Source organism: Alligator sinensis, unplaced genomic scaffold (genome assembly GCF_000455745.1).
Source record: "Alligator sinensis unplaced genomic scaffold, ASM45574v1 scaffold59_1, whole genome shotgun sequence".
NCBI classification, from domain to species: Eukaryota; Metazoa; Chordata; order Crocodylia; family Alligatoridae; genus Alligator; species Alligator sinensis.
Window position 1 is genome coordinate 3,159,227 of NW_005841878.1, and position 27,420 is coordinate 3,186,646.

At 42.3% G+C, this 27,420-nt stretch overlaps 1 protein-coding gene across 37 annotated transcripts in view; it reads right to left on the reverse strand.

The window, feature by feature from the left end:
- Positions 1-27,420, reverse strand: part of ENOX1 (ecto-NOX disulfide-thiol exchanger 1) — a 542,128-nt gene that overhangs the window by 163,004 nt on the left and 351,704 nt on the right. The gene's annotated exons all lie outside the window — the stretch shown is intronic.

The window sequence follows — 27,420 nt, forward strand, 5'->3', positions numbered from 1 at the left end:
CATAATGCCATTGTGTTGTTTACACTGCCTTCTGACCCCGAATTTGCAAAGAATATCACTTAACACTGATTTGCCCTCTACATCTAATTGTCAGACAGTTTTATCAAAACATAGCCTTCTCACATAAGTGACCTTGATTTATGAACACCACAGAAAAAAGCTCCACTTCTAAATGTAGTTTATATAAATCTAGCTGCATCAGAATTCCAAGTGTTTCTTCTTGGAAAATAAAGTTCCTGGTATACCTAATAAGGTCTTCTTTGAAGCTGAAAATGTATTCATTCTGAAGGTGGTACTTAGGTGGCTGAGTCATTTCTCTTAAACAAAGTAATTATTAAGTGCATCTTTATAGCCCCATAAAGAAATTCCAAATAAAATGCATACTTGGCAAACTGTGTTTGGGATTTTTGCCTCCCTGATTTCTTTGCCAAATCTTACGTACATATTAACACTGATTTGTGTTGTATAGCACCAGAGCAACACCATCATGAATTATAATAAGCAGATGTTTTAGACAAATATGAAGCCAACTTTTTGCATTCTCTCTCATCTTTTTTTAAACATGGTTTGGGGTTTCTTGGGGCACGATAAATAAAATATTTGAGAGAGTGATCTATTTGTTGGCACAACACTGCTGCTATTTGATTTAATCAATTATTTAAAGTCAACGTTCCACAGGTTTTCTGCGAGCTTTCTGCACAGCAACTGAGAAGTATTTAATGATACATGTAAAGTCAGGAGTTAGCAGCTTGGGAGTTTGTTTTGCACAAACAGAGAAAACAGCCTTTGAGTAAAGAGATCAGGAAATTTGAACTACATATTTCTATGAGGCAGCAAACAGACCCCAGAGTTGGAAATACCTTGAGTCTTAAGTCTTAGAATTGCTACTAATGGGTAAATCCACTGGAACAGACGAACTTTGAACAGGAAGGGGACCACTGGGCCATTGAGTCCAACCCCTCTGTTTGGACCGTTTTTTATCCAAAAGGGCCAAAGAGAATATTCACTCTGGTCCCTCTTGTACACTACAGATACAAAGCACCCTCCAAAAAAAACCTGACAATACAAAGGGTAAAGAGGAGGAGAGGCAAGGGTACTGCTGATGCCCTGACCACTGCAGTGGCAATGTAATTTCATAGATTTCATAGACATTAGGGCTGGAAGGGACCTCGGAAGATCATCGAGTCCAGCCCCCTGCCCAAAGGGCAGGAAGTCAGCTGGGGTCATAGGATCCCAGCAAGATAAGCATCCAGTTTGCTCTTGAAGGTGTTCAATGTAGGCGCTTGAACCACCTCCGGTGGCAGGCTGTTCCAGACCTTGGGGGCTCGGACAGTAAAGAAATTCTTCCTTATGTCCAGCCTGAAACGGTCTTGCAGTAGTTTATGACCGTTCAACCTAGTCGTCATCCCTTGGGGCGGTCTGGTGAACAAACGTTCCCCCAGATACTGGTGGTCACCCCTGATAAACTTATAGGTGGCCATCAGATCACCCCTGAACCTGCACTTTTCCAGGCTAAAGAGCCCCAGGGCTCTCAGCCTGTCATTGTAAGGTCTGCTTCCCTGACCTCTGATCATGCGCGTGGCTCTTCTCTGGACTCTCTCAAGCTTCTTCACATCCTTTTTGAATTGTGGAGCCCAAAACTGGACACAGTACTCCAGCTGCGGCCTCACCAAGGCCGAGTACAAGGGGAGAATGACGTCCCGGGATTTGCTTGAGAAGCATCTATGAATGCAAGCCAGCGTTGGCTTTTATAGCAAAATACAGTTCCTTGAAAAAGGTGTATCTTTATTCTATACAAAATATAACAGCTTCAGGAGAGCTTTAGGGTGCCTGTAGACATGTGGGACACCTGCTCCAATGTGCTATAATTACAGTGCATCAGAGCAAACTCAATTAATTGAGTCTACTGAAGCATGCTAATTAGTTCCAGCATCCTCTGGGTCTCATGTATTCAGCATCCCTGTGCTTCAAAATGGAGGTGGAGCCATTTTAACTAAAGCTCATTGAAATACCTTTAATTAAAGCACCTCCACTGCCATTTTGAAGCACAGGATGCTGAATACATGAGACACTGCAGGCACTTTAATAAGAATAGGTCCTGAGAGTTGCTGTAATTAAAGCACCCTCTTCCCTCCCCTGAAGCATGCTAGTAAAGCGACCAAAACACTGGCTAGCATCCATAGATGCTTCTCAAATTTATTTATTTATTTGATTAATATGCAGCCCTTCCCAACAAAGGCTCAGGGCAGATTACAATAAGAAAATAGAATAACTTAAAAACAGGAGAATGACAAGAGGACCAAAACAAACTTAAAAGGGAACTAGAATAGCAAGATGAAACAGAGACTCTCCCAAACAACACCTCATCCTAGTTTTGTTGGGTAAATGACTGCACAAATAGGAAGGTCTGCAGCACTTCTGTAATATGTCTAGGCTTGGGTCTGGTGAGCCTCAAGAAGAAAGGAGTACCAGTGAGGAGTAGCAACTGTGGAGGACTTCCCTCCACATATTTTCACCAAGTGGACTTGGCATATGAATGGTACTTGTACACCAGCAGTGACTTCTCTACATCTCAGCATTTGCATTTGTAAAACAAGAAGGATATTACACTTACCTTTCAATATAAGCACATAATGACTCGGTGTGTTGAAGGTCTAGGGCATATTGCTAGTGGTAAATACTATCACTGCATTAATATTCACTGAAATATGAATAATTCTCTTCCACAAAAATCACATAAAGAAAATGTGCTGTGGCAGAGAACTGCTATGCCAGCTGACATTTTCTCTAGCAGTGCCTCATGCTCTCCATTCTCCTTATACTATGTTGTTTCATTGCTCCCAGGCAGTTCTGTATCACAGCAAGCACATGGCAATCAAAGATTCGCTCTAGGCTTACTGAAGACTAGTATTAATGAAAACTCATGATACTACATTACTTTTTTAATAAGTGGGTTTATGAAGAAAGGATTTTCCTTTTTTTCCCGATGTATGTGCATTGCTTTTTAGATTATCCTTTGAAATTCAGTCTGTCATTTGCTTCATGAGATGTGGTAGTTGCTGTATTAAATATTCATGTTTAGTAAATGCTAAGAGAGAAAGTCAGAGGTGAAAGGGCAGGATGCACAGATGTCCTTAGGTTATGCTAATTTGCTTACTCTTATTTTTAGAAGTCATTCTTCTGACAGTCACAGTAGGCCCATAATTTCCCACAGCTAGCCTGCTGTGGATGGAAGCCCATCATTAAAACTCACTGCCAAACAGCTTGAATAGTTCCATTTTAAACAAAAATTAATGGCACACAGTATTGAATGTGATGTGTCAGATCACATCATACCCAGACATGTAATTCTACAGTGTCCACAGCAGACTCAACACATTCTGAAACAGGGGAGGGGCAGATAGAAATGTACAATAAAGTGGGAATAAGACAGAGTTCTTCCCATCTCTTAGTCATACCTCAGGGCTATATGGAACCCAAAGAAAATATTGCCATTACTGGTATATTTTGTGTGTAACTCCTGTCTTCTTTAATGTAGTTGCAAGGAAGAGTTAACCTCGTTTATGGAATCAGACTGCTGAAACAGTAACAACCTCTTCTCAAAACACAGGCACACATCACCACCCAAAACAAAGGAACATACAAGGCAAAAATAGGCAGAGGGGTTTCACTAGCTATGGCTTTATTAATATGTGCATGTCTGTGACAGAGAATTGGAAAGACCCAAGAAACAGAGTGAATGCAAGAAGACACAGTACAGAAAACCTGGTGATGTGGCCCTTAGGAAAAAACATAACAAAAACAATCATTAAAAGCAAGAGCTTTTTTGAGACTTAGTGCTGGCTGCAAGGATCTGAAGCTAGGAGAAAAGAAACTATCCTCTGCTGGGTTCAGAAAATAAGACTTTGCACATTCTTTGTAAAAAGCAGGACTGCATCAAAGAAATACTTGGCTCTGTCAGCAATTTCTCTTTCCCCTCAAACCGTAACACACAGATGTGGCTAACTGCTCTGGTCAAAACAAGATAAATAGTACACAAGAAAGCTTTCTGAAAAATGCATTGGGTCAACATTTTTGTGATGTCCTTTCACATGTATTATAGAGAGACGAGCATAATTAGACCATCTGATACAAGACTCAGTCAAGAATTCCTAAATGATAACTCACTTTCCCACAGACGTGATCCAAAACCTGCTGAAGTTATTGGAAGGACTCCTAATGGGATTTTGATCAGGTCCATAATTACTGTCTCTGCACCTTGAGAAAGTCACTTCACTTTTAAACTTTGGTTTCCCAACCCGTTAAACTGTGAATGAAATTCTCACGTGCATTACATGAGCACTATGAGCATGCATTAGACATGTTTCTAAAGGAGACTGAGGATGAAAAATGTTGTCTGAATGTTAAAAATGGTAAGTAAGGCCTCTCGTGCTGCAAAGCTCTCCCTAACTTACCTGCACTTATCTAAATGTGAACTAGGGTTTTATAATTAACCTCCTCCCAGTTTCTTACAAAAAATCTCAGTGGATCCCAGAAATAATATGCCCCTATTACAATTACATATCCAAACGATAGATATTTTATTGGTGTTTCCTAGTTGGCTTTGTGTCACTATAGGCAGTGAACAGCTTTGGGATATTATCAACCAGTTAATCATTTACACACAGTAGGTGTGTGTGTTGTGGTGGGGGAATGGGGGTATTTTAATTAGAGTAGATTTTGGGAGCCGCTGTAATTAAACATTAACATTAAACATTAAACTACAGCATTTCATGTATTCAGTGTCCTGTTTTTCGAAGTGTCAGTGGGAGCGGCTTAACTAAAGCTGGTTTGATAAGCTTTAGTTAAAGTGCCTCTGCCACCATTTTGTAATGTGGGACACTGAATACATGAGACACCGCCTTAATCAAGTCTGCTCCAATGCGTTCTTATTCAAACACATCAGAGCACTTGTATAGACACCCAATGTACCACACAAAGTGAGAACTTGTATTTTATTTTCCTTTTGGCTACTCCTTTCTATTTTGCTGTCCATTTCCCCTGCAAACCTCCACAATAGGCATACAGTGTATCTTTATCACATGCTGTAATAGGCTTATTGTCATGTTTGTTTTGCAATATATTTCTGATAAACTAAAGTCTTCCAGTCCAAGTATTATCAGATGGTAGTGTTTTTCTAATTGTATGTAACATTTTGTTTCACTCCTACCTGTCCAGTTTCCCAGACCTTTTCAAAACATGGAAATGTTATAGAGATAGGGAGCTTTTTGTAGAACATCTCTCTTCAACAAAATCACTTCACTACTTCCTGGGTCTGATTTCAGTCAGATGGTTTTCACATAGCTCCTGATCTTGCTCAGCCCCTTGGACAAGTTGTCACTGTTTTCTTCTAATGATATGATGATGAATATTTCCTATGTATTGCTGAAAAATCCTTCTAAAATTCTACAAATGAGGCTGTGGAGCAAATGCCCATCATGATTCTTCAGTGCAGTTTGAAAGGAATTAATAAAGTCATTAATAAAGAGTAATGCCCCTAACTCCTATCACAGCTCTGATGGGGTCTAGCAACATCCCACGTTTAACTGTATTAGTGTTGCTGAGGTGCCCAGCAACATGAGTCTGGATATACAGTTCCTGTCTAGGGACTGGAGATGATCATCTATAGGTGCCACCAGTGCAGTCTGTTTCATTTCCTAGAACAATGTCCACTTGGGTTAGGTCCAGGATACTAAAGTTATCTAGATGGGGAATGACACTCTTGTTGAGCTATTCAGTTAACTTGTTTGCTCTTCGAAGGAGGACATATTGATAAAACTAACCAGAACAGGAAAGAAAATAAGAACTGACCCAAAACACATATCAGTTACTGGCAGATATATGTGGATGTGTAATCATTTAGGTATTACAGTCATGAGCGCATTGGAATAGCTACAGATAGATAAATTATGTATATATATCACACCCTGTAAGCGGGAAAATATGATATATTATGTATCCATTGATTCTCAATCAATTCTCTGTTTTAAAGGCAGGGAGGTACTCACGTTGAGATACAAAAATCTTTGGAAGTGTTGAAATGACAAATATTAACATTAACTGTGTTAAGAAGATACAATTTAAAATGCAAAAATAAACACGTCTGAAGATATAAAAGCATATTTTCAATGTATTTACACAAATTACCAAATCAATTCATTAAAATGCAGAGTGTGTTATGTTGATCCAGAACTTTAAGTTAAGCATGCACAAACTCAGCTTTACTTAGCTAAAGGCATGTCTATACTGCTTTACTGTATTCCTTAGAGGGATACTGAGGACCCCATCCACACACTCTCACTGCTATTGTCAAGCACGCTATGGAAAAAACAGGGAGGACTGGAGAGAGGTACTTTTAGAGCAGTTTCACAGTCCAGTTCCTACGTCTAAGGTTTGCTTCTTGGAGGTACTCTCAGGAGTGCCATAGAAGCAGTTTAGAGCTGTGCTTGGAGCCCATCTGGTCACCACCAAAAGGAACTGGCCACCAACATTCCTGGGTCTGCTTGTGAGTTGAGAGAAACATCAAACACTAACATTTTCAGGCCCATGCTCTACCAATGGCTTGCAAAACAAAAGCACTCCCCTCTGACAGAGATCACTGAAAAGCTTTGAAGAACAGTGTTATCTGAAAATGGAGACTAATGAGGCAGAGAAGAAAAACATTTAGAGCAACCCTGAAAGCTCCTCTCTTTTTTTCTATATGGGGACACAGAAACAAAACCCCAAGGCAATCCCCTTTCACATTAAATGTTAGGCCCTGAAAAATGCAGAGGGAAGATAAAGTCTTTCTGGAAATGATGTAGTGCACAGTTTAGGTCAACCTTCTAACGTAGTCTATTAGTCTAACATTCAGAGAAAGAGAGATTGCATTCTTCCATCCTTCGTGACAGATTCTTGGTGTGTTGCTGTCTATCCCTTCAAGCCAACTGTTGCTGTCCAAATGATTCTCAGCTCTGCCAAGTTAAATTTTTGCTTAAAACAACAAGGGCTCACAATATTGTTAACTGTGGACTTTAGGGGCTGTGCTTCCTTCCCTATATTGTGCTGCCACAGCTGCTGCTGCGCTGAGTTTTAACAAGTCCCAAGTTTGCTCAATATAATTTTTTACGGGGATAATGGTGTTCCATTGCTAAGGTTAGTCATTTAAATGTAATGTTTGTTCTGCTTGTCATCATGGTGTTTTACAACAGCTGCCAAGTTATATATTTGTTTAATTAAGAAGAGCACCCATTTGTAACAATAACAACTCTTCCACGCATGCACGTGAGCGGGAAGGGTTTTGTTCCAAATAGGTTTGTGCCAGCAGCACTTTTATATGTTGTGTTTTTACACTATGAGCATGTTAGTGGTGAAAACAATTAAACATCTCTTTTTTTCACCCTGTCCCTCCAAATGATGAGCAACCAAATTAAGTTGCTTATTAGTGCATGTGGTTCTAGCAGTGATACTTTCACATCTACTTTACTTTTGATTCAGTACAAAGAAAAAATAAAATCCAGATTGAGGAAACATTTTTTGAGCAACATGTACTGGGCTGATTAGGCAGGAGCTGGTAAATAAATGCAATATCACACAAATCACACTCATGCTTTTGCAGAAGAACAAATGAACTGCTACTCATGAAGGGGAAAGTTCTGCAGCTAATGCATCCAATAATCCAATGCAGTTACTATTGTTACTATACTAAGAATGAATGTGGAATCAATTTTTGAAAGAGAAAATTAGTTACTCTGGAAAAAAGTCAAGTCTAGTACCCTCTCTGTTTACTGCTCAAGCCAAAGAAAATAACGGCAGTACTACTACACGCCATATGACAATGGCAGAGAATGATAGAAAGAGTAATTTACTTCTAATGCTGAACAAGGAATTTTCCAAGAATAAGTAATTGTTCCAAAATTACTTTGTCTCTTCCTAAAATTCTTCTGTCTATCCCACAAAGCCAAGCCAGTAGTCCTATCCTCATATCAGTCTCCTTTTTCTGCATAAGCAAAAAAGAACAAATATTTAACCATGGGTTAGAGCTCTAGATGAATCACTAGTTATAATGCTATCCAAATCCAGGCATTTTTTTTTGGCCTTCCAGGGTGCATCCAGATGAGTGTGGATGGTTGGTTGTCTGGGGACAACTAGCAGCAGCGCACCTTGCACCACCACTACCTGTCCTCAGGGAATGCCCATGCCATGTGTGCTTTGGAGCGTGGCAAGTTAACCCGGGTGGGGTAGGGGAGGCTGGGGCCAGCACTATGCTGGCCCCAGCACAGACACAGACAGCACTCCCTTGCAGCAGGGAGAACATCTAAATGTGCTGCATGTACCACTGCACACGTGTTTGTGGCACCACATACCATATGACCACACTCATGTAGAAGCAGCCCAAGAGAGCTTTAAGTCACTTGCTGTCATCTCCCAGGTATACTAGTTGACTCATGATTAGTATGTTCAGGACTCTTCTCAACAGGACTAATTCCCTTCACTAAAGAAATAGTGCATGCACCATTGGCTTACACGGCTAGTGTTATCCAAAGATCACATGCCAATTTGACTAAATTTGGAACCAACTGAAAAGGTAACATTTTTCTTTTCTATAGAGTGCTTTGATCAGCCTCAACCAGGTAGGCTGAGATGAGAAGCAGTCATATTCTGTGATAACATCTGGGCCTCTTCCAATATATTTTCTCATCAAGTTTTTTATAGGCATTAGATTTTTTGGTAAGCTTCCAGAAACATTCCAATAAAAAATAGAAAAACGTCTGAGACCTCTTCTATTCAGGATCTCAGTCTCACCCTGAGACACACACTTGTCTTTAATGTTGGCAGCATAGTTCTGATCTATCTTCTGATAAGCAGCTGAGCTGAGTTTCACAGATTTCATAGACATCAGGGCTGGAAGGGACCTCGGAAGATCATTGAGTCCAGCCCCCCGCCCAAAGGGCAGGAAGTCAGCTGGGGTCATAGGATCCCAGCAAGATAAGCATCCAGTTTCATCTTGAAGGTGTTCAATGAAGGCGCTTGAACCACCTCCGGTGGCAGGCTGTTCCAGACCTTGGGGGCTCGGACAGTAAAGAAGTTCTTCCTTATGTCCAGCCTGAAACGATCTTGAAGTAGTTTGTGACCATTCGACCTCATCATCCCTTGGGGCGCTCTGGTGAACAAACGTTCCCCCAGATGCTGGTGGTCACCCCTGATAAACTTGTAGGTGGCCATCAGATCACCCCTGAGCCTGCGCTTTTTCAGGCTGAAGAGCCCCAGGGCTCTCAGCCTGTCATCGTAGGGTCTGTTTCCCTGACCTCTGATCATGCGCGTGGCTCTTCTCTGGACTCTCTCAAGCTTCTCCACATCCTTTTTGAATTGTGGAGCCCAAAACTGGACACAGTACTCCAGCTGCGGCCTCACTAAGGCCAAGTACAGGGGGAGAATGACGTCCCGGGATTTGCTTGAGAGATGTCCCGGGATTTGCTTGAGAGTTTACTCTAGAGGCTGACAGTTAGCAGGGATAATCTAAGGTTTTTGTTTTGTTTTTAAGTAGAAGTATCTTTTCAAACTGTGCTGCCCTTTCTACCACTCCATTCCCACATGGGAACTAGAAGTAAAATGCTCAATATGTTGTTTCTCAAAAGTTTAGAATTAAGAATTGGTAAATTGTGGCCCATCATCAGTTTTCTACTATTTCTTCCAGAATGCTAAAATGGAACAGATGTCTTAATTTTACAATAACCTGCTGACTTGTGCAGAAATAAAATTTCTACAATTTTAGAAAAATAGCCACTGGTCACCAGATAGGTATGCCTTTTCCTCCACATAGTAATAATGTAGTCTTTTATTACAGCTATTTGGGTAATGCTCTGGATGTGAAAAGTTCTTAGGAGTTATGCCAGGGAAGGGCAAAATGCGGCCTGGGGGCTGGATGTGGCCCCCAGGCTATTCTATCTGGCCCATGGGGCCCCTAAAAATTTAGAAAATTAATATTTATCTGCCCCTGGTTACCTATCATGAGGCCGTTGATGGCTTGCCAAAACTCAGTAAGCAGCCTTCCGCCCAAAATAATTGCCCGCCCCTGAGTTATGCCTTTCTCTTTTTTTTTCCAGCACTCATCTGTTGGAAAAAATATATCATACTCCATAAACCCAAATCATGCAGTCACCAGGAAAGATCATAGAGATTTCATTACTAATATGTACATCAGAGATTAGATTGCATTTTTTAATCTACAACTACTCTTGTAACTTACAAGACCCCACGGACAATGGACCTAGTTTCATCTTTTTACAACTTAGATCTTAGTCTGAGACAAGCACTATATCAAAGTTCACTTATCCAAAGGTTCGGATGCCCTTGAAATACATTTCAAAACACAAGAAACTCTACTTAGCCAAGTTAAGAATTGAAATTGTATTAGCAAGAAGAGTTTAAATAAAAAAATTGTGAGTGCTTCTTGGTCGACACCAAGACTTTGGAGGCAGTTTGCCAGGTGCGGGCCACTTACTGAGTCTTGGTAAGCCATCGAGGACCACATAACAGGCAGCCAGGGGCAGATAACTACTGTTTTCTAAATTTTTTTAAGGGGCCCCATGGGCCGGATAGAATGGCCTGGTGGGCCGCATCTGGCCTGTGGGCCGCATTTTGTCCACCCCTGGGGTATGCTGTTGATAAGAAATACATTATTAGAGGACATAGTGAAGGGGCTTTGCCTGCATCCAATGTCTCAAATCTCTCAGTTCATGAGTTGCCAGAAGGTAAATGGCAGGTACAGAACATGAGGTCAACTTCTCCCCCAGAACTGCAAATCATTTCCCCAAAGACTGAATATTCTGGTCAGCTTTCAGAGAAGAAAAATCTATTATGAAAACAGAAAATCCTGACTCATGGTGTGTCTATACATTAAAATGTGTGTATTGGACAAAAGTAGTTATGTGTGAGTTTGGCTTAGCCTTAGAGGATAATCAAACTATCTTATTTCAGGGGAATGTGGGGAGAGTAGGGTTCTAGGGAAAGTTATACAATATCTTTAGCCAAATTGAAACTGGCAGAAGTGGTGCCCCTGCTTTAAGAGCCATCTTAAGTTATGCGATACTCCATTTAAAGCTTCCTGTTCATTAATTCAATAACTTAAAAGTATATGAAACAAAAAGAAGATGATTTGCCAAAAATAAGGGTCAGCAAATGTTTGACTAATTGCAGAGTGATGAAACATGATCAAACTTGCTTGCTTGCTTGAGTAAAGATGCATATTGTATCATGACCCAAGAAGATTGAAGGGAGACTGATATACCCAATAACTACCTTGCTGCAGACCCTGCAAATGCAGTTCTTTTTGGAGGATGCACAGAGACAGCTTCAGTGCAAACCTGGTAGCAGCCTAAACAAACTGTTCCTTTAACAGTGTGCTGTTACCTTGCACAGCGCTCTTAGAAAGCCTCTTGCCCCCACAATTTCTAAAACAATGTCCAATGCCTTTGAACTGATCAGTCCAGAATCATCAAACAGCAATGGGGTGCCTCTGTTTCTTTATGGACAACTGTACAGAAACTGGCAAAGGAAGCACACTGAGCTCTCCCTTGTGTGAAAAACAGCCAAAAGCAAGAAAAGAATAAGGAAAACAAAACAGGCAGTGGAAGACAACTGAGGTGCTGGAAGATGTCAGGAAACTGGCCATTTGTGAATGTATACAGTATCCTGTCAAAGGCCATTTGTGGAGCCCCACAATTGTATTAAACATATGATTTTGCCTGTTATTAATTAGACAAGCATTCAGCAGTTCTGATTGCACATTCAGACCCCAGTCTACATCGCAGTTTGAACTGCCTAAGCCAGGACTAGATCTAGATATTCACTTGCTACCAAGGCAGAGGCACAGTTGCTCAAGCCAGGGACAAAATCGAATGGATTTGTAAAAGTGTTTATAATGGGATTAGGCCCTGTGTAGGCTCAGAGCTAGCTTCTGGTGCCCAGGAAGCCTGCAGTCCTTTTCTCCTGCTTTTGGGACAACTTCAGTGCTAGCAATTATCTTAACATTTATCCCTTAAAAAATATTAAGGACCCTTTTTTGAGGCAAAGAGCCTTCACAACATAAAGTGGTTATCAGGGTGGAAAGTACATTACAGAGAATTTTCATTAAAATAACTAGCGCTTTGCAGGCCCTCATATCTTGCATTCAGGAATAGTCTTTGGGGAACATGGAGCATGTGGCTGCGAGTCTGTAATTCCTAGCATGTGGATTCCTGCCTGATTTGTGACTGTGCTGGAGCTGCCTGAGCTTCAGCTGCTACAAAATCCCTTCCAGTTGCCTCCTCTGAGCTGCCAATGTGGCCTCCAGCCACAGTGGGCGTGAATGTGAGAGTAAACTAAGGGATCCAGCTAAATGAAGAAGCTAACTGAGCAATAGTCTTTTAGGATATAGGACGGCAGAGAAACTATGGCAATAAATAGAAAGATGAGGTGAAATTGGAAGGACGGACAGACAGACAGACAGGTAGGTAGCGGAAAGGATCTGGCTTCACTGTCCGGTCTTGCCAAAAGGAGACTCAGTTGCCTCTCTTCTCCCTGCTCCTCTGTGCAGTGGGAAGGAAGAATATGAGAATATAGAAAATTGATCTGGAAGAAGCATAAATCCCAGTGATGAAAGAGGGAAACAGGAGGGTCTCTGGGGGTGGATGGGAATAAGAAAAAGGCAGAGAAACTCAAGTGGGGTTTGAGGACAGTGAAGGAGGAAAAATGAAACAGAAGTGGCGGGGATGGGAAGGAAACAAAGGGAAGAGAGTAAATGAAGAGACCTCTGGGCTGGAGGCATGTAGGAAAGAGAAATATAAGAATAACAGAGACACATGCCACAAAAAATGCACTGTCACAAAAAAGATCCCTGCACCGCAAGGGAAGTGGAGTGGATGATCTGGTAGGTCTTTTCCATCTGACACATGTGAGAGAAGAAAAAATAAAGTGGAGAAAATAATAAAATGGAACTACCAGAGAAAATGCTGTGGCGATGGATCAAATGAGTCAGATTTGGATTAGAGAAAAAGGAGGGGGACAGAGAGACATGGCAGAAGGGAAGAAGCAAAAAAAATAAAAAAAACAAAACAAAACAAAACACCTCACAAGCGCAGCTGTTAGCTAGATCAGTTGCAGATGATATATTTGTGCTCCTATATTTTATTGTCTCTCCTGGCAGGTTTCCTGCATCTCTGAAAATCGCTAGAAATGGATGGGAATATGTCTCCTTTAAACACCTGTATCAACAACAGTGCTGACTCTGGATTCTCGATTTAAAGAGTTAAAGAAAAGGAAAGACAATAACAAACTCATGTACAAAAAGGTCATTGGTGAACGCTAGTCCAGCATCCCCTAGGTCCCTAATTTTTTTTTTGAGAAATAACCACTAAGGAAATGTTCAGTTATTGGAAACTGCCTACAGACAGCAGCACAAGCCAGTGGGGCTCCATGCAGGTATGGTTGTCTGCCTACATGGGGCTGTCCACAGGATTAGGAACTATATCAGGAATAACAGAAGCTGCTGGTCGCAATTTTGGAGGATAGGAGTGAGTGGACCAGCAATTCGCCTCCTGGATTTCACTCCTCAGGCTAGCTCTGCTGCTACCGGGCTGGTGACCCATGTTAATATACCACAGTATGAAGTGTGTTTGAATTGTAATGAACACAAGTCTGTAAGGAGATTTTTTTCCTCCAAATTGAAGAAAAATCTAGATAAACAAAGGAATATTTCTCACTAACGACGAACTACGTAATTCACACAAGCTCTACAATGCCCCTTACACTTGCTCTATAAATAAAGACATCATAGCATCCTCAATAAAATACTTTGCACTTGAAAATTACATTTATGGGACATATATCACCAAACAAGGATTCAGGGTTGAAGCACTTAATCCTGACTTTCTCTAGAAATGTTTCTGGGGACATATTTTACAGCAGACTGTCCAAAAATTTCAGTTGCTCGCTGTATCTGGCTTTGTGGTAGCTGAGAATATACAAAAGCAAAGCTGGCCTGCCCTTGATCTCAGCTCAAAGTCATACTATGAGCATCACTATACATGGCAAAGACTGAATTAAACACATTACTTCCCCTGGTTACAGACAAATCATAGAGCAAATCATCTCTGGTTCACTAAACCCTGATAGCTAAAATGCTTAGCACAAGATCTCAGTCCTGCATGGGACTTCTCCCTCAGTACTGTATATGATAGCAGCAACAATAACACAACAATAAGCTACCACAACAGACCTTGTCCTTGGTATCTGACAGCAATTTTAACACTACTCTGGAAAGAAGCCTTGGTTATTCCACCGTAACATTTATTATTTTACTCCTTATATAGTTATTGTTCACAAACATTGCACAAGTTGCCATCAAAGGGGCATGTGAAGCCAACTGCAAAGGGCAAACCTAATCAGTTTCCCTTTGCAACAGGTCCTGCAAAGCTGAACCTGACAGGGAAACCTGAACCTGAGATGGAAAACTCAAAGCTTGATGCTGAGGGAATCTGACTACAGTTTGTCAGTTTTTCATTGCTGACAGCCCCAAGTGTTAGAAGTTTGACTGAGACAGAAACTGACTAGTGCTAGTTGGTTTTCCTCTACAATCTGCTGCTCTTCCATGTGTAAAAGTTGCACCTGCAGACATAAAAATTAGAAGAGGGGGAAAGAAAGAGAAACAGAAAAGGATGTTAAAAAGGACAGAGATAAAGGTAAAAGAAAGAAGTAACAGAAATGCAGGGAAGAAGAAAGAGCTGGAGGTGAGGGGAAAGATACATAGAGAATGATCTGGCCTAGAAACCTTTGGGGTGTTTATAGCAGTGCCTCTGCTCATGCACTTTTTCAACCAATACTCAGGACTCTGGAGCACATTTGTGTGTAACCCAGGGGGTGCAGGACTATTTTGGCACAGGAAACTAATATCTCTAGTGCCATCCCCGTTCAAGAATCAAGCACTTCATGAGGATTTGTGCTTCCTCTGTTTCCATGGGGAATACTCATGGAAAATTACAATGTCAGTCAAAGAATCAGTCAGAAAGCAACCACAAAACCACAAGCTTCATACACATTCACATGAATTTTCATTTAAAAGTTGAAATCCTCTATGTAAAAATATTAAAACAGAGAATATATAACATTCCATATAATATAATGGCTATAACATGCGAAATGCAGTTTTATTTCCTTCCTTATTTTTAAAGCACTTTTCACTTCTCACTGATCTCAAGACATACATTTACTTTTTTTCTGCCAACTCATTCTATTACTCCAGCTCTGACTTCTTCACAAACTGTGGGCAGACCTAACTTTGAATCATAATTAATTTTTTTCAGTTTAACAGTTAACCCGTGTCTGTTCCTGTAGCAAAAGAACAGTGGAACAAAACTATGGTAACTTTAATCCTTCTTCATTCACCTAAAGGTATAGCAATTTAGCTCAGTTACACTGCTATAATAATAGACAGCTCTACAGTTAAATTAGAACAATGGATGTGTGCTCTTGATTGGTGAGTACCCTTACAACTTCTAGAACAGTTCTCTGGAATATCTATCCACAAAATGGTTTACTTGCTGATGATTCACTTTATTTGCTGTACTTCTGTTCTTAGGCACTTATGGGCTGTAAAGCTTACCTAACATCATCTTTGTCTCTGTGTTATAAATTATTTTCTGTTTAAAGTTTGAAATACTTTCACAGATTGAGTTGACCCAATGTAAGATGCCTAGCTACGGAATGTCTTGAATATATGTTGATAATTTCATAGGTTTCATAGACATTAGGGCTGGAAGGGAGGGGCCATCAACAGGAAGGACTATACCTCGGGTGCTTGGGGCTGTAGGGGGGCGGTCAGGAAGGCCAAGGCGGAGATGGAACTGGGACTAGCTACCTGGATCAAGGACAACAAGAAGTCCCCTTTTAAATACATAGGGGGTAAAAAGAAGGTACCAGGTAACGTGGGGCCTCTGCAAGACACGCTAGGAAATCTGGTTGTCGCACCAGACGACAAAGCTAACCTATTTAACAATTTCTTTGCCTCCATTTTTCTGAGCAGAGACTGGGTCACCCCCCACACTGGTACCCCCATGGGCCCCAGGGGAGGCACACTCAGGCCTAGGGTCAGTGAGGACCTAGTCAGGGACCTTCTGGAGGGACTGGATGTATTTAAATCAGCTGGTCCTGACGATCTCCACCCCAGAGTGTTGAGGGAATTAGCAGAGGTCATTGCGGGACCCCTGGCACGGCTTTATGAGCACTCGTGGTGCTCTGACATGGTGCCAGAGGACTGGAAAAGGGCCAATGTGGTTCCCATTTTCAAAGAGGGAGGAAGGAGGACCCAGGCATCAACAGCTACACAGTCAAATGGATCACTAGTTGGCTGGAGGACTGCACGCAGAGAGTGGTGGGGGACGGGTCATTTTCGACTTGGAGGGATGTGGGCAGTGGGGTTCTGCAGGGCTTGGTCCTCAGGCCTGCACTGTTCAACATCTTCATCAGCGACTTGGACGAGGGGGTAAAAAGCACCCTGTTTAAATTCGCAGACAACGCTAAGATATGGGGGGGGGGGGAAGTGGGCACGCTAGAAGGGAGGAATAGGCTGCAATCGGACCTAGACAGGTTACAGGGGTGGGCACTGTTCCCCTGTACACTCCCAGGAGTGACAAGAAATAAAGGTCACAAGCTGGCAGAGGGTAGATTCAAGCTAGATATCAGGAGGTGCTACTTCACTGTCAGGGTGTCTGGGATCTGGAACCAACTCCCAAGAGAAGTGGTGCTGGCTCCTACCCTGGAGATCTTTAAGAGGAGGCTGGATGAACACCTGCCGGGGTCGTTTGACCCCAGTACTCCTTCCTGCCATAGCAGGGGGTCGGACTTGATGATCTGCTCAGGTCCCTTCTGACCCTACCAACTATGAAACTATGGATCAATGATAAGCTAAAGAAGAGGCATCAGAGGCAGGCAAGACGATAATCGGGTCTTACCAAGGGGCATGAAGTCAGCTAGGGTCAAAGGATCCCAGAAAGATAAACATCCAAATGTTTCTTTAAAGTGTCCAGAGTAGGTGCTTGCACCACCTCTGGGGGGAATTTATTCCAGGCCCTGGGGGCTCAGACAGTAAAGAAGTTTTTCCTGATGTCCAGCCTAAAACGGTTTTACAGAGTTTGTGACCATTGATCCTTGTCATCCCCTGGGGTGCTCTTCTGAACAGGTGTTCCTCCAGATCTTGATGCACACCTCTTATGTACTTACGGGTTGCCACCAAGTCACCCCTGAGCCTGTGCTTTTCCAGGCTGAAGAGTCCCATAGCTCGCAGCCGCTTTGTAAGGCCTGTTCTCATGCCCTCTATTCATGCATGTGGCTCTCTTCTGGACTCTTTCAAGCTTCTCCACATCCTTCCTGAATTGTGGAGCCCAGAATTGGATGCAGCACCCCAGCTGTGGCCTCACCAAGGCTGAGTACAGCAGGAGGATGACATCGTGGGTCTTGCTTGAGATGCACTGGCAGATGCAAGCCAGAGTTTTGTTCGTTTTGCCAGCTGTGGTATCGCATTGGTGGCTCATGTTCATCTTATGGTCAATCATGACCCCCAAGTGTCTTTTGGTCATGGTGCCAGCAAGTGTAGCATTGCTGAGCCTATAAGTGTGATGGGGGGGTTTATTCCAAAGGGGGAGCACCTCGTGTTTCTCCATATTGAGTGCCATAAGGTTTTCATCTGCCCACCTTGCAAGCCTATCAAGGCTGGCCTGGATCACCAGCCTATCCTCAAGTGTTGAGACTCTTCCCCAAAGTTTGGTGTCATCAGTGAACTTGGCCAGTCCGCTTTTGACATCAGTGCCCAGATTGTTTATGAAGACATTAAAGAGTACAGGTCCAAGAACAGAGCCTTGGGGGACACCACTAGTCACTGACTGCCATGTTGATTCGGTTCTGTCAACTACCACTCTCTGGGTCCAACCTCAGAGCCAGTTCTCCAGCCATTGGACTGTGGAATAGTCAAGGCTACACCTGCCCAATTTTTCCATGAGCACATCATGGGACACCGGGCTGTTTTAAAGTCCAAATATATGACATCAACCTCTTCCCTCTTGTCCAGGCGATACCTCACCTGGTCATAAAAGGAAATGAGATTGGTCAAGCAAGACCTACCCGCAACAAACCCATGCTGGTTATCCCTCAGAATGTTGCCTTCTGTTAGCCAGTCAAGAATGGTTTCTTTGGTAATTTTTTCCAAAATTCTCCCAGTGATTGAGGTCAAACTGATTGGCCTGTAGTTTCCCAGGTCTTCTTTCCTCCCTTTCTTGAAGATGGGCACCACATTGGCTCTCTTCCAATCTTCAGGCCCTTTGCCTGAGTGCCATGAGTTCTTGAATATCCTCACTAGTGGCTGCCCTATGATATCTGCCAGTTCCTTTAGCACTCTTGGGTGCAACTTATCCAGACCAGCTGGATGGGGGACCAGCTTTATGGGGGTCCAGCCTCTCAAGATGCTCCTTCACAAGATCCACACCAATGGTGGTGTGACACGAGGCAGCTCTTGGGGCCAGGTCTCATGCCGGCCCACCCACCTGTCTCTATGGGGCACTCCGCCCAGACTCACCTGCCATGAATTTGCTGTTCCATAAACTGCTGGTATTTACCTCCTGGTTTAAGACCGGAGCAAGCCTAGTCCAAAGTTGGGCTCCACACACCCACTCGTTCACACCGCCTCCCCTCTCACAGGAGGCCTCTTCCACTTCACCCCCGCCTCTCACCAGGGCCTCTGGCATACTGCCCATTACTGGGCCACACCCCACTGCCCTTGCTCCTCCTTGAGTGGCCCCCACTACTCCCACACATTACCCCCTCTGGGGTCTCCAGGATCTGCATCCCTACTGGGCTTAGGCACCTACATATGGGCATACCTGGCCCTCACTACTCCCCCAGATCTCCGAATTACCCATCAGATGGTGGGGGCTGGGATTAAGGCACTTCTACCCATTTCACCAAGGAGGTAACTGGCCTGGCATTTCCTGGGGGCTCACATGCCACTAGGAGCCCCAACAGGGCACCCTTCCCCAGCAGGGTGCAGTTTTAGGTCATGCCCAGGACCAAGAGCCTCCTGCTCTCACCTCTAGATGTTCCATGCTGCTTGGCCAGGCAACATTTGTTTCTGCCTGGGCTGGCAGCAGCAAACTGCAGCTTTTATATACCTAGTGTTCCCAAAATGGCTGCCCTCATCAGGCACCTGGTGGCTGAGTGTCTCTGCCCTTAAAGAGGCAGGCACATATTCAATTTCACCCTGGTCATCACACATCATATTTGGCAGGGTGGTCCCTTTGGGCTGGTGAAAAAACGATGCAAAGTAATCAGATTGGCTTTTTCCTGGGTGTTGGTAGTCAGCTGCCCCAGCTGGTTTAGCAGGGGTCCAATGTTGCCCTTATTTATCTTTCGACTCTCCACATATTTGAAGAAGGACTTTTTATTGTTCTTGATTTGTGTAGCCAGATGGAGTTCAGTTGCAGCCTTGGCTTTTCTAGTTCGCTCCCTGCAGGTACAGACCAGTGTAGTATACTACTCCTTACTGGTGTTTCCTGTCCTCCATCCATTATACATCTCTCTTTTCAGACATAGGAGGTCCATAAGTTCCCTGTTGAGCCAAGGGGGTTATCGAGCCCTTTTACCACCTTTCCTACAGGTGGGGATGCACTCCCCTTGTGCTTCTAGGATCACTTCCTTAAGGAGCAAACACTCATCATGATCTCCCCTCCCTGTGAAATCATGGCCTCTCAAGGCCTCAAGAACAAGCCCCCATAGCTTACGAAAGTCAGCTTTCCTAAAGGCAAGGACTACTGCATTGCTGGCTGACTTGCCAGCTTTGCGATGGATAGTGAAAGTGATCAACTCATGTTCACTTTCACCCAGCTTTCCTTCAATTCTTAGGTCACTGATTATATCATCCCCTCTGGCCAGTACTAGATCCAGCAGTGCCTTGCCTGTTGTCGGCCCATAAACTTCTTGGGACAGTTAGAGTTCATCCATTCATGTAAGCAAGCTTTGTGACTGATCGTTTTTTGGCTGAGTGCTCATCCCATGAGATGTCCAGGTAGTTGAAGTCTCCCATGATGACTGTGCACTGAGGGCGTGCAGCCTCAGCCCGTTTCCTGGAGAACACTTGGTCAAGCACTTGTTCCTTGGTTGGTGATCTGTAGTAGACTCCTACCACTATATCACCTTTACTACATTCCCCTCGTATTCTAACACAAAGGGTCTCCAGTCATCTTCCTTGGGTGCCAATCTCACCTTGTAGGAACGTGTAGCTCTCCTTCACATAGGGAACTACACCCCCACCCCTTTTTTCAGCACAATCTTTCCTGTACAGTCTATAGCCATTTATACCAGTAGTCCAGTCATAGGAGGAGTCCCACCAGGTCTCTGTGAGCCCTATGAGATTGTAGTCATTTCCATTTAGCAGAAGGACCAATTCCTCCTGTTTATTCCCCAAACTCCTAGCATTAGTGTACAGGCATGTAAGTGTGCTGTTGGAGGCCCTAGGCTTCGTTGTACTCATGGAGAAGCTGTGTTCCTGGGGTGGGGTAGGAGTGGGTTCCCTTAAGCATCCTAACTTGCTGGTTTTCCAGCTGATGCTTGGTGAGCTTGCTCTGATGGTTGTCCGCCCATCCCCCAGTGAGCTTAGTTTAAAGCCCGTTTGAAGAAGTCAGCCATTCTGGCTGAGAAGAGCTTCTTCACCAGTGGAGTGAGGTGACCCTGGAGGGGTCACAAAAACCTGCAGAAAAAAGAATTGCAGCAGCGCATGCAGTGCAGAGAATGCTTAACTGTGTGGTATGTGGCCCTACAGATGTGTTTGTGGAGCCACATCCTTTACAGCCACACTCATCTGGACACGCCCATAGTGGTCAAGTGTCCAGTAGAAAATAAGAAGTTTGACAAATCCTGAAACAGTGTGTATGTGTATTAAAATGAGGTCACCATACTATGGGATCCTGGAAATTTCTAAAGCTGCATAGGAAGTCTTTCCCATCCTCCAGAGTCAAAGTACTGAAAAGAATTTTGCTGAAACTTTATAAAAGAAGCTGTAGAATTGCTAACAAAAATGGTACCCTTCCTTCGGTGTTACAAGGCAGAAGCAGAACTGAAACTTAATTTATTGTATATATTTTTGTGTTAACACAGACAATTAAAATGGTATCTTGTTAAGTCTTTGTGTGAGATTTGGGATGTTTTACTTTGTAATGGTATTGGCATGTTTCTTCTTAAAAGCCTTAGCAAATTGGCCCAAGCAAGACTTAAACAATAATTTTAAGCCATTGCTCTTGATATTTTATGTGAGTTCCATTCATGCTAATAAATCAAATTGCAAAGACCATATTCTTAAAAAGTGCCTTAGGACAACAGTATCTTTCCTGTTTGGGGTAATAAATTACTTACTGGAATTGCCGTAAGTATGTTAGATTCTTCAATTACCAATTCTTAAATACCTCTAAGTAAATGTATTAGGAAATCTTGATAATTTGTATTGTTCTCTGGTATAAACTGGTTGACCTCGATACTTTATTTACTTATATCCCACATGAACCTTTCCCCAAAAAATCAACTCCCCAACATTGAGGTGTACGTCTTAATTGGGGGGGGGGGGGGGACAGGGGCATTGATTTTTCTTTGCTGAAATAGAAGCAGGAAGGAATAGAAGTATGCAGACACTGTGCTCTAACGGCTGCCAAGATGGATGTTGCTTTTCTCTGGTCCCAACAAGCAGAAGGGACATAGTATGGTTAATCCTCTTATAGTCACTAAGGACTTTTCAGTAGCTATTCGTTAAACACTATAGCATGTGCATGAAGCAGCCACTGAGTTGCCTCAGGACAAGTGAGCTGTTGCACGCAGTCTGTAGTACTTGAATCAGGTCTGTGGTGTGGAAACAACATTTTATTATTTAAAAGAACTTATATAAAGAGTGATTTATTGTAAGAGAAGTAACACTCCTTGTACTGCAGGAGTACATACAAGAGTCTGGAGCACAGTCTTGTTGCTGTTCTCCCATATCAGGAAGTACCTGCTGCCTTACCCAGGCTGTGTCCTGGGATGCCATATTTCCTGGCCATTCTGTTTCCACGGTGACTTACTATACACCACAGTCACCCATGACTTTGGAATAATCTTTTTTTACCTTCTGCCTTCCAAAAACAAGGTATGTGTGGTATGAGAGAAAATATCGGTGCTGTTTATGACAATGACTTGCAAGATTATAAACCATATTCCATACACACACAGTACATTGGCTCCATCTAAACATAATTGATGAAGAGCTGGTTAAATATTGATGTTGTCCTGAGTGAATTAAATAACTGATGCTTGGTGAAGAGTACAGATCCTATTCCACCTCAGATGACTAAGTGGTATTCAGGCATCTGAGTACAATCTTATTCCACTCCATTTGAGTCCCTGAGAAAATACTAGTGGAAAAGCTGGGTGGGTCCTCCTCACTATTCTTTGCAATTTAGTGTTGAGGTTAAGAGGAAAGTACCTATGAAAGTTTTTCACAGAATCAAACAAAGTGGAACAGCACTGCCATTGGGGTAGGGTCACACCATGGCAGCAGTATGTCCTGGTAGAGGTGTTCCCACTTATGCCCTACCAACCCACTCCTATTCATGATGGTAAGGCTGCTCAGTGGTCATCCCCAGCAACCACAGTCAACCACAGTCACAGTCCTGGCACAGCCTCACCAGTGTATTTCTGGATTGGAGCATGTAAGCAGGAGCAGGTAGGTGGGGTGTGCTTAGGAATGCTCCAAAGACCTGCTTCTGCCATGGTCTAAACTTACCCTTGAGCACTTACAGGGCAAAGAAGTGCAATCCTGTACTAAGTGTCTTGATTTGAGAAATACCATTCAAGGTAAAATATGACCTTGAAAGAACTTAATGTTAAAAGCACTGAATGCCAATAAAGGGGCCACTGGGATGGTGACATACCTGCTTTGTTAGATTCCAGCTTCAGAACCCAAATGGCACCACAACAAAATCATGAAATTAATCTGTATTAGCACACTGTTAAAAATGCTAGGCATAACCATTGCACTTTGTTTGAGGTGGCAGTGAAAGTCATTAAGCTCCTTTATACACCCAGGTATCTGAAATAATAACAGTCTCCAAACAGAAAGCAGGGGCAACATTCCTGTGCCCAAAACAGAGGTAGATGAGAGTTCACTGAGGCATTTAAATTGTGCATATGGAGAGGTTATGGCTGGGTACTGTTATAGGGAGGGGAATACACGTAGATATGTGCAGAGGTGGGACAGCTCAGGTAGAGAGGCTATTGCACAACACAGAGAGATAGAGAAGGGCTAAAGTTTGACACAGCATGTGACCCTAAGAAAAGGCCTAAAGAAAGTTTTTAGGCCAGGAGAGTGCTTGCTGAAAGAAGCTTGGAGCTCTGAGCAAGGGAACTGTCTTCTTTTGTTTGATTCATCCTGTTGTTCAAGAGAACAGGATTTTGCACATGCTTGTAAATAAATAAAATTGCACTGAAGGTACTGTAACGGCCACTAACCATTTCTCCTCCTATCTGGAACAAAAAGCAAGACCCAGGAGTTCTGACTTGCCATAGAGTCTGAAGGGGCAACAACATTTAGTATGATAAAGGACAATGAAAATTATGGGTTATTTTTTGTTTGGCTAAAATAGAAGAAGGTATTTTTCTTCACATTACAATTGTTACATTAGTGTCTTGTCTGCATTTACCTTTCAAAAACAGAGAAAAAAATCTGAACTGTTAAGTTTCCAGATGTTAGTGCTACCTTAAGCCAAAGCTGGAAAGCTTATAGATTTAAGAATTTCTTTGTGCTAAAGATATTTACTTTGATGTTTCCTGAACCCAATCTTCATTAATTGAAGCAGCCTATGCCAACCTGTCTTTAACTGAGGTCTTTCCAAACTTCACATATGAAATTTCCATGGTGCAGTTGTTAAGGTCACCCCAGTTCCAGATGGTGTATGCTAACTTCTCTTTTAACCTAGGAAACCAATTTTCTTTAGATTAGTTGGGTAGGAATGTGAAGAAATTCTCCACCTTTTTGAAGTTCCCATTGTAAGCGGCTACATCAAACAATATAGGGAGCATTCTTCTGGACTCCTCTCCCAAAGGAGACTATAGAGATCCTAAAGAGATGCCAAACTGGGAAACCTCTCACCATATATTGATCAGATTTTCATTTAAAAAGATGTTCCTCTTCTTTCTTGCATTCTCTGCATACTGTGACATCATGTATCTCTCTTTGATCAGCTGTAGAACAGTGCTGGCCTTTAAATAAACATCAGGAGGATCCAGAGGTGAACAGGGGAAATTTATACATCTGAACATTGTTCTTTCAGGCTTTCTGTAAACTCAAATTCAGAAGGCTATTTATGTCTCTATTCATTCGAGTTACTATTTGTAAGCTTTCTGACACAACTCTTTCCACCACCCAAATAGCAGGAATCTCTTCTCATCTACCATCTGGGGACTTCTCTGGAGACTTCTTGGGAAGTACTTAGCAGATATAGATGCCAGAGTAGCCAGCTGTTACGCCAGCCCTAACCCCAGGCTTCAGTGTAGGATGTATACGATAGCATGGCCAGCTCTGCTGGAACTGATGTAGATAGCCTTGAGAACTAGGAAACTAATTGACTCCTAAAGGATTGTCCCAACATTCCTATTCTTGCAGCAGAGGAGAATACAGGCCTCAATTTTAAATAAACAATAAGTAAGAGTTTGGAAGAGTAAAAGGTTTATGGAGCAGCCACTAGCCAGCCCAGCTGGACCCAGTCTACAGTCTTTGTTGATTTGCACTAATAGTTTTCAATTAACAGGCAACTTTAGCAGAAGAACTAAATATACCATGAAGAAAAACAATATCAAAGACAACTAAAAAAACCTTAGAATTGTTACAAAAAAGATTATGGCTCATCAAGCAGTTTATTATGACAGTCACGCAGCATTTTTTGTACAACAAACACACACCTCTCATCATTTTTACAAAATAAAAGACTAAAAGGCTGATAAATGCTTGTAAGAGGGAGAAAGCATCTCTTTAAGTGTGCTAGTATGTTAGTGCCTCCAAAGATATTTAAAATATAGGCACTGCTTTTGGCTTTCAGGAGATATAAAGGCATATTTTTCGTTAAAATGTACCAATCAGTTTGACAGCATTCTTACAACGTAATATTTCATTATCCAGCTTAACTGAGGAAAGATCTTGTTTGAAAAGAAATCAGGAGTCTTTATAAGTGAATGACATACTTTAGGAAGCAGAGTGAGATACTGTGTTCTCAAAATTATTTAACTTCTCTGTTGATTAGGGCAGATGCCAGGCTTTGTTGTTCATATATTACATATATTTTAATTTAGAGTACATCAGTGACTCTGTACAAAATTGTAATCTCAGAATGCTTGCTGCTAGAAAATTTCATCTATAATTTTTGGCAACTTGCAGCAAGGATCCATTTGTTAATATTTCAGAGCTGCAAACTAAAAGCATAATAATTTAACATGCATACACACAAAACCAACCACAAGCTTCAAAACTAAATTAGCCTTTCTTGCTGTTTGCAATTTGCTATAAGAATCTTTAACATGTGACTCATTTTGACAGTGCTTTCAACAATGAGGCAGATCTATAAATGCTGAGAACAGAGCAACCATTGGTTACTTTAAGAAGAATTCTTTTCTTTTTTTTTTTTGCAAATTAAAGATGAAACCAAATGGTGTCAGAAAGGCTTCTTTTGAAATTATAATGCAGCTTTTTCTCAGTTTTAAAGAGAAACTGTCTTTCTTTATGCCTTTTACGGACTTGGAAATGCTATCCACATAATGAGGCCTTTTTAGCCTCTCATCAGCATGGAGGTACATTTGTACCGTTAAGGTTGTGTCAGGACTTCTATTATAAACCTCTTTTATCAGAGATTTGTAACTCAACTGTAAATAGGTGCTCCAGATTGAAAATGGGTAGAGAGGTCTTGATTCAAGGATTTACAGTATTTTTAGTATTTTTCCCTCGATAGGGGAGAGGGCGGGATTGCTTTTTGCAATTTTTACTTACAGGAGTTTTAAAAAGAGAAGGGCTCAAATGCACCAGAGATACCGCATTGGGAGGTTTAAATGGGTCAGAAAAAGTTGTAAGTAGCACAAATGCAAGTAATTTAGGATGTAGCATGTGTACAAATGAGTATAATTATTTAACCTCTCAAAAGGCCTTTGACCAAGTCCCTCCAAAAAGGTTATGAAAGACACTGTGCAGTCTTGGGATAAGAGGCAAAGTATTGTCTATACTGTCATATATCAGAAACTGGCTAAGAGACAGGAAAGAAGACAAAAATTATCAGTTTTATTCCCAGCTAAAAGCTAACAGAGGAGTACCAAAAATGTAATGTGTTACAAAAATGTAATAAAAAAAGAGAGTGAGGAATGAAAGTGGTAAAATCTTTGGATGAGGAAAAATTATTTAGGACAATCCATATTAAGAAAACATATGAGGTATTTCAAAGAGATCGCAAACAGTTTTGGTGAATGGGAAACTTGATGGCAAATTAAAACCAATATTGACAAATACAAGATCATTCACAGTAGAAGTGCACAATTGAGGCACAACAATCCCCACCATACTTACAGGTGCAGTGGCAACATACTGACTTGCACCATGACAGAAAGGGACCTAGGCATAATGATAGACCATAATATGAACATGAGCCATCAGTGCGATGCCATAGCCTGCAGGGCAAACAATACTCTGGCATACATCAAGCAATGCATCTCATGTAAAACCAAGGAAGTGATTCTTCTGCTTTACTCAGCACTGGTGAGACCGCAGCTGGAGTACTGCATCCAGTACCAGGTACTGCACTTCACCAAGGATGTGGAAAAGCTTGAGAGAGTCCAGACAAGAGCCACCCATATGATCAGAGACTTGCAAGGCAAGCCATACAAAGATAGGCTGAGGGACCTGGATGTCTTCAGCCTAAAAAAAGAGAAGGCTGAGAGGGGACTTGGTAGCAGCTTACCGCTATATTAGGGGAATACATCAAGGGCTTGGCAAACAACTGTTCACCAGGGCACCCTTGGGGAAAACCAGGAGTAATGGCCACAAACCCCTGGAAGACCATTTCAGGCTGAACACGAGGAAAAACTTCTTCACAGTCAGGGTGTCCAGATTGAGGAATAAACTCCCTCCAGAGGTGGTGCAATCACCTACCCTGGAAATCTTCAAGAGGAGACTGGACGCTCACGTTGCTGGGGTCACCTGACCCCAGTCATCTTTCCTGCCTAGTGCAGGGGGGCTGGACCTGATGATCTTGTGAGGTTCCTTCCAGCCCCTAACAATCTATGAATCTACAAGGCACCTTACCTTGCAGGGTTCTAAATTAA